This window comes from Malania oleifera, chromosome 5 (genome assembly GCF_029873635.1).
Source record: "Malania oleifera isolate guangnan ecotype guangnan chromosome 5, ASM2987363v1, whole genome shotgun sequence".
In the NCBI taxonomy this organism is placed as follows: domain Eukaryota; kingdom Viridiplantae; phylum Streptophyta; class Magnoliopsida; order Santalales; family Ximeniaceae; genus Malania; species Malania oleifera.
In genome coordinates, this window is record NC_080421.1 from 101,017,441 (window position 1) to 101,033,587 (window position 16,147).

General features: G+C 34.8%; 1 protein-coding gene across 1 annotated transcript in view; it reads right to left on the reverse strand.

Annotated features, from left to right (window-relative positions):
• The window catches only part of LOC131155035 (uncharacterized), a 389,116-nt gene that overhangs the window by 179,231 nt on the left and 193,738 nt on the right, over positions 1-16,147 (reverse strand). The window lies entirely within an intron of this gene.

Below are 16,147 nucleotides of genomic sequence, written 5' to 3' on the forward strand. Positions count from 1 at the left end.
AAATGGTTGCATAAAGAAGCTAAAGGTAGAGGAATGTACTCGGCAGGGAAGAAAATTGCATTGGCAGCTACTATATACTTTATATGGCACTTCAGGAACAGGGGTAGATTTGAGAACCATGTCATCTCCCCTTCAGAGCTTATTAAAGTGATTCAAAGATACACTTATACGGCTATTTATGATAAATTTGAATTGTATGTTATTTAATAATCCTAACTGATGTAGTAGATAAAATATATGGGTTTAGTGGTTAAGTTATGGAATTGGCTTAGTTGGCCCCTGGGAATGCCCAGGTTTTGATATATGACTATGTATGGAACCTTGTTCCTCTTGGCCTGGGGATGCCTAGTGTAGTTGTACATACAATTTGATCAATACATTTACTCTTTGATAAAAAAAAATGGCATATTTGCCCTGATTCTGTAACTCCATCTGCATCACAATGTCCTTTCTACTCCAGTTTATACTATGATACTATTGGTCTCTTGAGCTAGAGCTCTCTACACTTTTGCCCTGAGTCTTCAACTCCATTAGCACAACATGCTCATTGCTGCTGCAACTTTCTGGTACCCATATCTCTTCATCTACCTGAGTACGCTACACTATAGCTTTAACATCAAAAGCCATGTCTCTACAGACCACGACCCTGTTTTCCATTGGATCACAGAACTTGAACCCATATTTCTTATATCCCAGAAATATGTACCATACACACATTGCACCAAGCTTAGATCCCACCTCACTAGAAACGTGCATGGCTGGACCTTCAAACTCTCTCGAACCAGAGAAGTCTACCACATACCTTTCCAAACTTCTTCTGCAACTCTCACATCTAGTGATATCTCTGACTATTGATTCATCGAAAAACACGCCATACTCGCTGACTTTACCAATAAGTTCCTTGCAAGCCCTACATACAACCTGTCATGTTCACAAAACTCCTTGAACACTAACGTACTCAACTCCAATGTCTAACTTGAGGAACTTTCTCCCGGTCTGGTTTTTCACCTCAGACACAAATTAAACCTGGAAAACATCTCCAACTTGTCCGCATGAAGTACCGCCAGACCTTTTGTGATAAACTCACTAAGTACCCATGTCCAACTCACGATGCTAACCTCATCAGTCCCCAAACATCCAAAACAATGTAGTTAAGAATGCCCTCCATTTTGTGTGTGGTTGTTTTACACAAAATGGTATTATCTGACTCAGAACTTTCAACTGCAGCTCCACCTACAACTATGTTACCCAGGAGTGCATAAAGATTCCCTGCTAACCTCTGTTCTTTCATCCTCATCAAGACGCTACCTTCATTGTCCCACTTTCAAAATTGTAACGGGTGCCCAATGAAATCACCTTCTTCCATAGATTAGGTACATACCTTACACCACATAATGTCCTTCCCACATCATCATACATCTTGATTCTGATATCCCCCATTATGATAACTTTGTAGACAACATTGTTTCCCATTAGAATGGAACCAAAACTCACCAATCTGTAAGTGGCGAACCAGGCTTTGTTAGGCATCATGTGAAAAGAACATCCCGAATCTATGATCTAAGAATTCATTAGGCATTCTAAACCCAATGAAACAGAAAGCATATCAAAAATCTCTGCTCCCTAAATCTCCTTCTTTCACTACATTCACAAATTTTGATGAACCCTTTTGAGTTTCTTCATTCCCCTTCCCTCAACTCCGGACACTTCAATTTTATGTGCCCAATTTTTCCACACTTAAAATAGCGAACATCCTTCCTCCTCCTATATTGCGACTGAGTTTTATTACCACTCGATCTGCTCCAGGACTCGATCTGCTCAAGGACTTGCCTCTCCCACGATCCTGATTACCCTTCACCATGAGCCCTTCACTTTTTGAACTCTCATTGTTAGATATCCCAGCCCAGGAGTATATACATGTGCCCCACAGCGAATATGCAATATAGAGTCAGAGGGGGAGTGAATGGCTCTTTTTTGCAGAATATGTATTTCTCTACAAAACAATAGTCTTGGCAAGATGGTAAGCAATTATATCACAATATAAGCACATATAAATCAAGCACAAGACAAATAAAAAAGATTAGGGAAATAAAAGCTAACACCAGGTTTTAACGTGGTTTGGCACCAAGCCTACATCCACGCCATAGTACCACGCTAAGGATTCCTTAATCCACTATCAACACTCCTTCCCCAACGAAGCAAGCCTTACAGCTCCGGTACACAACCCTACACTCAGGAACAAAATCCCTACACGCTCATAAAGAGCCTTCACTTCGGTTCACAAAGAACCTTCACCAACAATGGTTCACAAAGAACCTTTTACAAGGTGTTGGAAATACAAAAGATGCTCCACAAATGAGCTGATATGAATTACAAACCAAACCTCACACTACTCTCTCAAGGAATGATTCAACCAAGATTAGAGAACAAAAGAGTTTGAGCACTTGTGAATGAATAACTACAATGCAAAGTGCCTAAGTTTTGGATTCAAGAGTATTTTTCACTAAATGTTTGTATAAATCATCAAAACATGCTAAAAAAGTCTATGGACTTGTTTTTACAGCCAAGAAGCCTTTATAGCCGTTAACTAGCCGTTGGGAGCAACTTCCAAATAAAACTAGCTGTTTTCTAGCCATTACAGCTGTAGTGACCCGAAGAATAATAGCATTTTAATAATAAGAGGGAGAGAAAATAGAACCAGAAACAGAAGGAGGCCATAGACTTCGTCGACGACATTGCATTTTAGGAGATAATATTAAATAATTATAATTTCAGGGAAATTGCTAGCTTCGTCGACGAACACAGGGTTTCGTCGACAAAGGCCTTAATGATTTCGTCAATGAACACAGGGCCTCGTCGATGAGAAAATACCGAGAGGCGGTTCGAGCTGCTCTAAATTTCGTCGACGAACACAGGGCCTCGTTGATGAATTTTGTGAAGGGCTCGTCTACGAACACAGGGTCTCGTCAACGAACCTAGCCTTATAAATAGTGAAAACCCAGGATTTTTGTCATTCTCTCGCCGCTCTCTCTCTCTCTCTCCTCTCTCTCTCCTACGACTCTCTCTCCCTTCTTTCTTCATTTTCGGCCCCACCAGTCGCCGGATCGACGATCCGAAGCTACCACGATGCTCCTGGCAGAGTTCTCTACGCATCTACAGGAGTGTATCGTCGGGAAATCAGAGTTGGAAATCATCCCAAATTTAGGGTAAGGCCTTTTAGTCTCCTTTTGGCCTTGTGGTAGTTATAGGAAGCGATACAGACAAAAAAATACTAATGTTTAGTTCTGGCAAATATTGGTTTCAGAGCGTTTTGTAGGAGGCCCTGCGGGTATCAGGCTAGAGTACAGTAGGGGCTTTTCAGAGATAAGGTAAGGGAAATATGCTATGCTAGGAAATTTCTAAATATTATACAGTTTATTTATTTACGAAAATTATGTATTTTAGTAGGGTGTGGCTTGTGAAACGTATATGTGGTACGGGGATATGTTTTCTAAATCTAGTTTCATGATTTTATGAATTTCAGTATTATGGCTATACCAATTTCAGTATCATGATTTTATGGATTTCAGTACCATGATTTTACGATATTTTAGTACCATGATTATATGAATTCTAGTATTACGAATATGCAGTTCCATGTTATGATTATTCAGACTTCAGTACGTTATGCAGCATCATGATTAATTCAGTACTCAGAATCATGGTAAATCAGTTAGTTATGTATAGAAATATATTATATGATATCAGACCCTGTTGGACTTGCAGTTACAGAGAAACCATTGCTACAAATACTATGTTACTTTATGAGTGCAACCACCTATTCAGATATACGTGGTACGGTCGACCACTTAGGCCCTTGAAGAGGTTAGGCTCCCCATCTAGATATGGGTTGAGGTGGGCAAGTCGATTGACGAAGTTCAGTGATTTATTCCTAGTTGGCCAGCCAGGGTAAATCCAGCCTACGGGCCGCACAACCTCGTTATGAGGGGCATGTCATGACACAGATAGCCATAGGGAACAGTTTCAGTTATTATTACTTACGTATAGATTTATAGAAACAGGGATCCTACTATATACACTAGAAGTATTTTAAATTATAACCATAATACTGATATGTTAAGCAGTAGGGAAAAAGAGGTGGTGTGTTTTATTATTTGTACTGTACTTTTTTACTCAGTTATTCATGTTTATATGAAACAAATTTCATGATATATATAGTAGCTCATTTGCCACACACTAGTAATAGTATATTTTCTCTTACTAAGCGTTGGCTCATCCCAGTGTTGATATATTTTTTAGGTGATCTAGGTAGGCGAGCAGACCAGGCTCGCAAGTAAAGGAGCGTTTATAGTGCCCTATCAGCAAAGTGAGTACAGAGTCGGATTTTTGTATTAACCCTAGCTAGTTTAGGGTATTTTTGGGGAAGAGATGTATTTATATTTTGGGAAAACAGTGATATGTATATAACTCTGGTATTATAATGTATGGATATGTTTATTATGATTTACGCTTCTTACTGCTTAGGTTAATGACGTAGATGGTATCCGAGTCTGTATATATATATAAAAAAAATCATGTTAATTAAGCAGGTCGTTACAACAGCGCTGGGCATGAGGCCACTAGTCGACCATTCACTTTCTCTGGTCGACCATTCAGCCACTGGTCAACCACTGCCATGCACTGGTCGGCCAGTCACATGGTCTGTGAGGAAAAATTAACTACTAGAATTTCTAGTAGACCATTCCCCTGTTCTGGTCGACTAGTGCCTTGAATTAGAAAAAGTCCTCAACATAAAAGTTGTGGGATTTTTTCTTGACTTTCCAGGGACACTAAGATCATTATTTTTAGACTTTTTTTAGAAGAAGTTATGTCCCAAATACTGAAAGGTGTTCAGGAAAGATGATCGGTACATAACTAAGGTTTTAAACCCAACCGAAAAGTCTTTTAATCACTTAAAACGTTCTTGGACCAAAGTATGTTAAATATATAAAGTCTAATATAGTTTGATACTTGTCCAAATAAGTTTTTCCTCAAATATAAGATATCTTGAATAATGAAAACACTTTTGAAGCTTGATTCGAGATCTTATATGCTAAGTATGTCCTTTATAAAATATGCTTGACTTTCTTAAGGCTTTAGGACTTTAGCAATATTTTGACACAATTGGGACTAAGTATGAAAAGGTTTATAAAACAATATGTTTAAAACTAGTCCCCTTGAAAACATGTCTGAGTTTAGGATTCATTTGACAAACTCTTTGATTTTAACTTTGAAAACTATTAAAGATGACTTTGTGACTTTAGGTGAAATCCTATAAACTCAAGTGTCCTAGTTTGCATGCATTTGTTCAACTCTTGCTCAAAAATTATGAATGAAATAAAATGCAAGAGTTACAAAAAAAAAAAAAAAATACTACCTCAAACACACACCTCATTACATATAATTCTACAATTAAGCTTCCTTTGGTGTGCTTGAGTCCTTTCCGAGTACGTGTCCATTTGATCTACTTATTCAAACATCAACTCGGTCCGATCTCTGCCTCTGATCTTGGTACTTCATGTAATTACCACTAAACTTGTACTAAACATGATCTGCAAAGATGGAAAACACTAAGAACAACAAGTAGGTTAATATCATCAAAACAAAATAAACCATGATGGTGTAGCCACCAAGGCTAACATTCATCGCTGGCCTTTCTCCTCTGTTGGAACCCTAACAATGCACTTGTGATATCCTCCAACTCCAAGGTTTCTTTCCCCTATGTTAGAGTCGTAACCAGATTCTTGTACGTAGGAAACGTAAGTAAGGAATTAAGCAACATTAACGCTTTGTCTTCTTCCTTAAACTTCATATCACTAATGATCTAATTGAATACATTGATGTGCTGAGTTAGATCTGAACCCTCTACCATCTTTAGCCAATAGAGTTTTTGCTTAAGATACAACTTGTTCGTCAATGACTTGGACACGTACCGGCTCTCCATTTTCGGCCAAGTCATTGCCAGCAATTCCTCATCCATGATGTAAATGCATGGAAGTGTAAAAATAATAATAATAATAATTAATTAAAATTAATATTATATTAAATTAAGTAATTAAATAAACAAATAAAATGAATAGTATTTATTGGAATAGATATATATATATATATAATATTAATATAATATAGTAATAATATATATATAAGAAGTATCAAGATACTTCTTGAATCCTAATTCAATCAGGAAATAGCAATCCCCCCCCCCCCTTCACATTTCTCTCAAGCTGTGGCCTCTCTCTCTCTCTCTCTCTCTCTCTCTCTCTCTCTCTCTCTCTCTCTCTCTCTCTCTTCAATTTCTTGGTAGATAAAGGAAATAAATTATGCTAGGTATTTTAGAAAATTTACCTGATTACATTGAAGCATGTGAATTTAATTATATTTGTGTTATTTAAAATATGCCCGATTTAAATTGAGTATGTGAAATTAATTATATTTATGTTCATAATTTATTTTAAAAATATGCCTAAGTTAAGTTAAACTGCAGGGATTTGATTATATCAAATTTTTGGGAATATTTTAGAATTGAATTTAATAGGTGAAATTAGTTCTACCCTCATTGTCAGCAAAAATATATTTTTCCCAGGCAATTATTATATTATGAATTATCACTCAAACTGTGTGGCATGAGTATAATTATTTTTATCACATAAATGAGTTTTTTAGAATATTTTATGTTTATCCAGAATAAGTACGATATGATAATGATTTTTAGAAAATATTATAAATATTATGGAATTATGATATGACAGTTTAGTCGAATTAATGTCGTGATCAGTATATTATGACAGTTTAGCCAGTTTTATGTCGTGACAATTTAGTTGGTTTAATGTCGTGACAGTTCAGCTTGTTTTATGTTGTGATCAGTGATGAAATGACAGTTAATACAGAAATTATGATATGACAGATTTTATGCAGAAATATGAAAAATGACATTTATGTTACAACTATATTATATGAATTGTATTATATGATATTAGAACCCTGATGGATCAATTATGTTCAGAGCATGGTACCGTTGCTGTTATGATATAGTCAGTGCCACCACACTTCTTAGATAAAGTGTAGGTGATTGGATAGTCGATTGGGACATTGAAGAGTATGATACCCTCCTGGGTCCGGACCAAGGTAGGGGTGGTCAATCGTACTTATAGACACATTATGTTTGGCTTAGCGTGGTAGGCCAGCCATTGCTAAGTCCCACCTATGGGCTACACAACCCGATCATGTGGGGTTATAACAAGATATTATATGATTGTCCATCGAGGGGAAAATTCAGTTATGTATATGTATATCAGATGATTTACATACTCAGAGAAACTTATTATGATATAGTTTGTATTTTCCATATATATATATATAGGTGTGAGTACAGATTTACCAGATTTATCAGTTAAAGTTTACTGTTTAAAGTATATATTTATGTTACACAGAACTCATGTTGCCACACACTGATAATAATATATTTCTTCTTACTGAGAGGTGTCTCACCCCATGATTATCCAATATTTTTCAGATGTCATATATATGGAGTATAACAATGATCAGAGTAACGCAGTGAATCGTGGGAGGGATAGAAGGTTTTATTTATAATAGATTTTATTAAATTATATTTTTGATGTATTTAGAATTTTACGGGTGTTAATTGAGATATTGGAAATGATATTGTTATATTAGGTTAATTAGTACTCTGGTAATTTGTATTTGAGGTCTTCCACTGTATGAAAATATTATTATATGTGGTATCAGAGTAGTGAAATTTTCGGGTCGTCACACATAACGTGATACATCACATCATTATCCAGACAATGCATGATAGTAGACACAACTTTCGCTTCCAACTCCTTCCAACTCTTGTCGTCCATTTCGTCCAGCTTCTTTCTGTATAGTACTGCCTTCACCATACCTTACTACACCAGTAAGTTCTTAACCCTCCTCTACCAAAGTCCGAATTTGTCCATTCCATTGAACTTCACCGAAAAGAGCCCAACCATTGCAACCAATAGCTCTTATACCAATTGTTGAAAATTGGCGCTTTGATACCAATTGTTGATGCGAATTGAATGTGCAGCGGAAAACCTCACAAACTCAAATCAATCTGAAACAAGTAATGCAAGCACTCAATGATGAATAATACGAAAATTAACAACCAGCCACAATGAATAAAAGAAAGCAAACAAAATCAAAGACACAATAATTTATGTGGTTCGACAATTTGCTTGTGTCCACGGGAGCAAGCAATTGTTTTTCACTATCACATGTACACTTACATCAATATTATCATCAAAGGTTACAAAACATTAATTAAATACTAACCTTATGCATACAGAAGACTTATACTATAACTAAAACACTCTTGTAGCAATCCCTAGAGGAAAATCCTTCAAAATCTCCCAATCTACTCATCACCAATTCAAAAAATCGTGACTTGCACCGAACTAAACCAAAGATGGTTTTAGGCAAAGCATCAATGGTTCGATAGCGAGAGCAAACCATCTCTCATACCATTGACCAATTCGTTGATGGTTTGATCCTACAACTAGCCTCCTTGTTCTTTACATCACTATGCTTTCCTTGATGTGCATTCCACTCAAATATGAGTCACATCTCCAACTGTACAGTTCTAAACAATTTCAATATTTTGAGGATGTTGCTGAGATAAATTACAGTTTAATCAACACATGTATAAGTTTTTCATATTACTTACACGCTATTATTTTATTATAAAAATACAAATACTGAGGCATTTAGGATTATTCAGCTCGTAGCATTAAAAATATTTCATATGTAATAAGATTCTCAAGAATTTCATTCTTGAAAATAGAATGTTTGCCTCATGAAAATATTTTTATTTGCTCCTATTGTAAGATTTTCAAAAATATGTATATACAAGATTCTCATGTTATTGTTGGTTAAACATAGGGAACGTAACAAGTATTTTAATAAATAACTATTATACCTTTGACATGTTTAACTTATATACGAAGAACTATTATATTTTTCACCAAAAAACATACTAAAAATACATATTTAATCAAATATATGACGTAAAATTTTTTTGACAATTATGAATTTAAAAGATGTTACACTTAATAATTAATTAGCTAAAATATTTTAGGTCAACATAATGTCTAAATATCAAATATTATGTTAAATTTTATAAATCAATAATAATACTAATTTATTTAAAAAAATTACAAATTTAAATTAAAATATTAATTAAAATAAATATTTACACTTTTAATATACATTGTAAAAATAATTTATATATTTAATTAACACTTCTTTATATTTTAATTAAAAATAATTAATATTTATTCTAATTTAAAATGATTACTTTTATTTTATTAATAATTTATTACTTTAAATATAATAATAGAGTGCAATTATATTATATTTTAAGGGTATTATTGTCCAAAAATCAAAATAGTGAGGCCATTTTGATCCAAAAAATAGGATTTCCATGAAACTACCAATCGAGAGAGGTGGGAATAGGCATCGTGTTTCATGGGAACCCTTTCATTCCCAAAAATGTAAACATGCACGTCACGTCAAATTCGTGTTTAGGTTAGTTTTGGGGCATCCCTTGCTCTCCGTGAATGTGTTCTTGTGTGAAGTGATTTTCCTAGAAGGGAAAGCTATCGAAAGAAAAAAAATTATAAAATTGTGAGCTATCCATCAAAATGTTTCAAGAAGCAATCTCTCCCCGGTCTTTGTTTGAATTATCTTTGGAAATGTTTATGTCAATCTGCATTACCTCTTATAGTTGACTTAACTGAGTAGCATTTACACATCTTAAATGGCATGGATGGTGAATAGTGAGAAATACAATGTGACATGTGTGCCTATATATTAGGCTAATAACTTTAGACAAGAGTACATTTTACATGTCAAGTCACAAACTAATTTTCCTCCTTAATTGATTTCCATTACTATTATATACAACTATCAACCGATAACTTGCACGATTTGTTGAGTTAAAGTTTATTTCTTAGGCTTGCAAGTTTTTCCTACTCTATTTTCAATTATCCCAAAAAAGGATTGAAGGGGTAGCCCCTAGTGAGGATTTATATTGGGAATTGACATTTTTAAGTGATGAGTTATTAAGATATGGAAAAGTAGGTGGCTGTTGCTTATGGCAAACACTGCCTTAAAAAATAGATACTCTGACGTGATAGGTGAGACTATCAATCAAGCACTGTGCTGATTACATTGTCCATGACCTGCTTGACTTTCCATTGCCTGCATGCATGGTTGGACATTCACGTGTCCTCTATTGATTGGTAAACATATTTTAATTTGAGTGAGAGAGTTGGTGAGAACGTGTCAAAGCAGAAGCCAATAATTTAGGTTCAAATCACTATTGAAAGAAACACAAACTAAACCATAAGCATATGGTGCCCACATTTCAATTATAGCACATTACGAGAAACCACAAACTTTCTAAATAAGGTCTTAATCCACTAATAAAAATTGCTAAACTCATATCGAGAGGCAACGACGAGGTCACAAATTTTTTTATTTTTTTTTCACGAAGTGTAGATTACTAGATTATTTCCATTTGCTTTAAACAATAATCATCAAACTTATACACTTAGGGCTTGTTTGAATTATAAATTTTAAAATAATCTTTTAAATAACATATTTCATCATTTTTATTATATGTCAAGAAATATGATAATACTATCACTCTATTCTTATGAGATAGTGATGAATTTCACTGACTTTAAGTTCAGCTTATGCACAATTAGGGAGATTGGCCGCAATTTAAGACTACCCATTTCTACGACACCACCTAATATTTTGTTCTCCTCATAAATTATTTTAAATAGGTAAATCAATTATTTGTTCTTGTAAATCTGACATTAACCCTTCTCTTAAATTCAAACATGTGTAACATAAGTTATTTTGGGAGTTGTGTTTATTTTAATATTATAAAAAATTTTAGACAAATCATATATTAATAATATGCAAATTTCAATTTTTATTTATTAATTTCGTGTGTGTGGGTGTGTGTGTGTTTGAATATATACATATAAATATAAATGTATGTATATTCACATACATTTATTTGTTTCTATTATCAAACAGGAAAAAATAATTGAAATAAAGCGCTTTTCATTGTCAGGCAAGGAAAAGTCAATGACCTAACTCACATTATTATGATCCGAAGAGTGGATGAAGTATAAACCTGCCGACGTGAGGTGTGAACACAGCAGAAATAGAATTGTGCGGAGTACTACTATCCAGGGTCCCCCCGCCCCCTCAAGTCGTACAGCTGATTTATTTGGGAATTTTTTGGCTGCAGACAGAAAGACCCCAGCGCCAAATATCATTAACTCTCTCATTCACCATTATGGCACCTCCCCAAGTATAACAGTCTTGGGCCAACCCGCTGAGTATTATCCACTTTAACCCACTCTCATCAATTTGCCCTCATTTAATTGGAGCCCAAATACTTCTTATAATTTCAACATGTTCCTAATACACATCTGACATGGAATCGTAACACCGAGCACATGAATGCTCTTTGTTTTGAATCAAAATAGACTAATCCTATCGACATCTTTGTGCAAGTAAAAATTAGTACTCTCCAATATGAATCATACTACAAGCAGTTTTCCACCAATTCGTGTCATTCATGTTATCGGTTCAACTATCTTTCTACATTGCGCCATTATGGGAGGCCAAAATTTAATCCTGTTGGGACAGCTACAATGGCAAACAATCAAAGGATGCAAAATGTAAGGGTACATTCTTACGGTTGATTATTTCACTGCTGTATATCCCTATTCTCATTGGTCTCAATAATCCGGGCAAAAATTGAAACTTGGTTCCACATTCATTTCTCCACTTCTAGTGCTTGATTTCCCTCTGCTACTACATGACCATGACCGCCCTCATTACCATCATACCTCCTTTATTATGATCTGCTTTGTGTTTCTTTTCTCGACAATATATTTTGATTGTGCCAAAATATATATCTTTCCCTACGCAAAAAATACAAGTGTAGAACAGCCCCAACTCAAGGGTCTCAAGTTAGAGCTTTATGAATGGCCTAACTTATGGGTGGAAGGATATTGATGTGGTGTAAGCCGAGTTTTCTCATGGCTCCCAACCCCAAAAAAGCTGCAGAGCTCGGATGCTTGGACCGGGCTTTACCAAGCCTGGTGAGATTCGGATTCCTCCCTTGGATTTGAGACCAACAAACAGACAATGCCCCGCAATACTGCACAAGCAGTACAGCTGGTAAAGTCATCAGAGGGTGTTTTGCTAGATGGAGCCATAAACTCCAACCAGAAGAAATTAGTCACTAATAGGCCTAACAAAACCAATTAATTAGTCCCTTCTATAACAGGCCATCTAACCACAGCTCACCTAACCATGCAAATGGTCCCTCTCTAACTGCTGCTTTAAAGCCAAAAAGGTGAACTAAAGATTACCAGAAGTTGGTCGACGAGTCACGAGTGGGTGATCTACTCGATGAGATATATTCCCGTAGATATTTTCCCCATTGACCAACAAAGGACATGCTTTCACACCGAGTTTGTTTCCAGGAGGACCACATGGGTATCTTCTATATATGGCCTTCCTTAAAGGGCAAAGCTCAAGGCCGGGGTTCCTGAAAGCAACAAAACATGGATTATAGTTTTTAAAGTGAGCTGGAAGGGGACAATGAGCTTTTCAAAGTTTTGGGGGGTTGACAACTGTTGCAAGGAATAAAATTGCTCTCTGTTCTTTGCAAGGACACTTCCATGAAGGTCACACCAACTAGACACCACTGTTTATTCACGTAGGGTTAATCAGAAAGTTGTGAAATTAAAATTGGAGCCAAAATGAAATGTGGTTGAAGGTAGAAACTCAAAGAAGGTATTAAATAGAAAAAAACAAAAGATATGACATGGATTTCTACTCTACTAATGTCTAATGTCATGGTTAAGAATGATTTCTAGGTTTCCTACAGAAACACTATTCATAGAGCATTGTTTTGCACGTCTTATTGAACGAGTAAGAGATAGAGATTCACTACTGTGGCTGAAGTGGAAAGCACTTCCAGGATAGTAATGCCATTGTCTAACTGCAAATGGAATGGGGGTTTGCTCAATCAACCTCGACAAGGTGTAACAATCTCCGCTCAACGCTAGTGAGGTATTGTTACTTGGGCATCATTATTTTGTTCCATATATAAAAAGGGTCTCACAAAAGTTGTAGTCTAAATATCGGAATATGACCAAGATCTCCCTGCTACATGCCTAGTGTGGGATTGTGAGAGGCTCCCTGTCAGATGTCTAACACTCTAGTCAGAGAAACCCACGACTCTGTGAGAGACTTAATGGTCTCAACTTTCATGGTTGCGTTGCTCGCTTTGGTCCATTGAACTATATGGTTTTGCTGCATAAAAGGTGCTTCACAATATTGATGTCTGAACCTCCTAATATGGCCACGATCTCCCTAATACATGCATGATGTGGGATCGAGACATTATGTTTTATGGACTGAAAATGATACATATACTATATCAAAAAGTAAGAATGGTGAAAATTAAACTATGTTCATTTTATCCTAAGTGATATCCTTTTTTCACAGAGCAGACTTAGATTTTTGGTTATTATCTAATGAACATATACTTAATAAAAAAAAGTTATTTGATTAAAAATATCTATATTATGTTTCTAACGCTTTGTTTGCTTGATTTCTTTTATTAAGAGAATTTACATCAATAATATTTTCATATATGTGTATGTATGTGTGTGTGTGTGTATACATATAGATTAATCTTGAACAATATATTTATATAATTTTTAAGAATATTTTGATTTCTTTAAATAAATTAATAATACATTGTCATAATTAACTTATAATTAAAGTATGAATACTAAGTATAGGAGTTTAAATTTTCCTTTTTTCTATAAAAGTTGGACACAAAGACAACACATAGTAATGACACCATGGTTTTAAATGATGGTCGCAACCATTACATAAAGGTGTTACTTTTTTGAGTTACCGATACTGTTACACACTACGAAATTGGTGGGAAGAAAAATCATAGTCGTAGCAGCCATTAAGGACCTCGACCGTTACGTAACCACTACAGGACTATTAAACCAAAAAATTATTTTATTTTTTACTTTTTCTTCTCACTTTTCCCCTCTTTCATAAATCATTCTCAATATACTATGTGGCGAGAGAGGAAAAAAATTATAATGAGGATGATAATGATACAAAATTTACTATTTGTTCAAACACTCACTAGAGATGCATTAATTAACAATTTGAAAACACTAACTTATTAGGAAAATATTTTATTTTTATAATACTAGTAATTTGATATTTGTGTTATATATTTTTCAACTTCAACCTTGTTTCTTTTCAAGTTATTTTATATTTGTATAATTTGTATGTCTTATGTGTCTAATAGATTAATGGAGTGTATAATGCATTTTGTTTATTAATTAATTTAGCACATGTAAGAATTTATCACACAAAAGAATAATGAGAAGTATAAATATGCACACACACGTAATTTCTCTATCAATGGTGGTTTAAAATAAATGTAAACTTCTTGACCTTACCAAATAACTTAGATGAACTAAAGTATCCAAAATACAGTAGGAACTCTTTATAAGAAGGGTTAAAAGTTCAAAATATGCGAGCACACTAATATGCATAAGGTTATGCGTGTTTGAAAAAAATGTTTCTATTATGTGACATCTGCTACTCCCACTTCCCGTTACACACATTACCCTTACGTTACGCTGCCCACTATCACGGATTAAAACCATGTATCACAGAACACAAATATGAGGATACAAAAAATTCTAAAAATAATGGACATGACATTTAATCTTATATGTTCAAATAAACTCTTTTCTTTTTTTTTTTTTTTTGGTAAAAGAGGGCGGCACCTCCTAAACTTTATTAGAAAACCCCTCACTTATGGTGGAGGAAAACCGTGGTTACAATGTTGAGACTTTGGGATAATAAAAACAAAATTCCAAGACCCTAAAACTAACTTAACCAACATAAACCAAACCAAAAAACCAAATACCAGCAACCAAAAAACTAAGAAACTAAACCACTAAAAGTGAATTAACACAAAACATCATGAGCGCAAAGAAGGAAAACCCAACAAGTCCAATCGAATCATTCCTCTGACTTGCTAAGGAAGATCATCTTGACAACTATATGATCAAGAAATATTAGATTCACACTGTTTGGCAAAAAAATCTGCACTTTTATTCGCCTTCCTGTAAACATGTTTCACTCTGAACTGTATGCCTCTTACTGCAAGTATAAGTTCTTTCCACAAATCCCATAAGTTTCAAATCGAGCACTTCCTAGAATTTATCCACTGAACTAACAAAGCAAAGTCACATGCAACCTCCACTTGATCAAAAACTAATAACATAAACTCTCACTGAAGTAGTTTAAAATGCTTAAGGAATAGTATAAACTCTTATCACATTCTTAATTTAATCTTTAATGTTCAAATAGGCAAAAACAATTTAATTTCAATTAAACTCTTGTCACAATCTCACAATCTTAATGTTCAAATAATTTGATTTCCTGTACTGATTTATTTATTTAATATTGTTTTAATTTGGTTGTCTTCGCCTTCACAATGCCTCGTAAAAGGCAACCATTTCAAATCTTACTGCTAACCCACTCAGAAATTTGAACTCTCATCACTAATGTGGATTAAGGAGATGAGGATCAAAAGGTGAAGACTGCAATTATGTTCTAGTCACATGCTTTTGTGACTAGTACAGGCACAGTGACAAGAAATATATACTGAGGTTAGGAAAATCCATGACTAGTTAAACAGTCATGAGAATGCAGACAAATTCTTCTGCCATGCCCAACAAGCACCAATAAAATTTTAGTGAAGAATGCATGAAGCCGTGAACTGGTACAAGTTGAGGGTGATAGCAAAGAAAAATGAATAAGATGCCTAAAAAATTGCTGTGATCATAATACTGCAAAGAAGACACATGCTTTGGACATTCGTGTGTGTGTTCCTCAATTTTCTTCCCCACACCCCCCACCCCCCTGGTCTCTTTTTTTTCTTTTGAGTTGCGTTGAGGGTAAGAGCATTTGCAAAATCACTGCC